General features: G+C 28.1%; 1 non-coding gene across 1 annotated transcript; it reads left to right on the plus strand.

Annotated features, from left to right (window-relative positions):
- The first annotated feature begins 281 nt into the window (after positions 1 to 281).
- TRNAC-GCA (transfer RNA cysteine (anticodon GCA)) lies at positions 282 to 353 on the plus strand. Its single transcript has one exon. It is a non-coding gene; the product is annotated as a tRNA-Cys (tRNA).
- The last annotated feature ends 526 nt before the right edge of the window (positions 354 to 879 follow it).

The raw sequence follows: 879 nt of genomic DNA on the forward strand, positions 1-879 counted from the left end.
TTTGATTGCTGGAGGCTGAATTGACACACAAACAAAAAAACAAATAACAAATAACAAAGGAGAGGAAACGAGTGGTGGTGTGAGTATACAAGCAACTTTATTCAAGTGCACGTGGAAATGTCACCGACATCTTCGTTAAGAGACCATGTGGGGCTCGGTAAGGGATGAGATGTCCGACGCAGCACAGGATAAGTTTCAAGTCACTTCCGCGTGTTTTAGCCGGAAAATTTTTCGATTATAAATGGATAAGTAAAAACCATGCTCGTACCCCACAGCAATCGGGGTCCATAGCTCAGTGGTAGAGCATTTGACTGCAGATCAAGAGGTCACCGGTTCGAACCCGGTTGGGCCCTTTTTTCTTAAACAAAATTTAAACGACATAAAAACTTTCTTCGATAAGAAGAAATATTGATTACGATGTTATTTTGTAATACTAGTTACATGACACTTACATGCCGAGTTAAATATTTTTATTTTTTTATAAAAAAATTATATATATATTTCAATGCATCTATAGTTTTAAAAAATTTAACAAATTCCACGTATAAATAAATAAATTAAAAATTATATATACTAATAAATAAATAAATAATTATTAATAATATCTAAAAACAAAACTTGAAAAACCGAGTCAAAGTATTTAATCTTGAAATATAGGATATTTATTTAATCATATTTGCTAATTAATAAAACAAAATAGATAAATATATTAAATTAATTGAATAAAAAAAAACATGTAAGGCTGGCTACACATATTAGAAAATATCATATGAAAATAATTTTTTTTATTTTCAAAAAAATAGTTTATTTGTACAAAAGATAAAAACAAAATTATACATGAATCATAGAAATACCTTTGAAAATTAAATGTATAACAAA

This window comes from Populus euphratica, unplaced genomic scaffold (assembly GCF_000495115.2).
Source record: "Populus euphratica unplaced genomic scaffold, PopEup_1.0 scaffold2566.1, whole genome shotgun sequence".
Lineage (NCBI taxonomy): Eukaryota > Viridiplantae > Streptophyta > Magnoliopsida > Malpighiales > Salicaceae > Populus > Populus euphratica.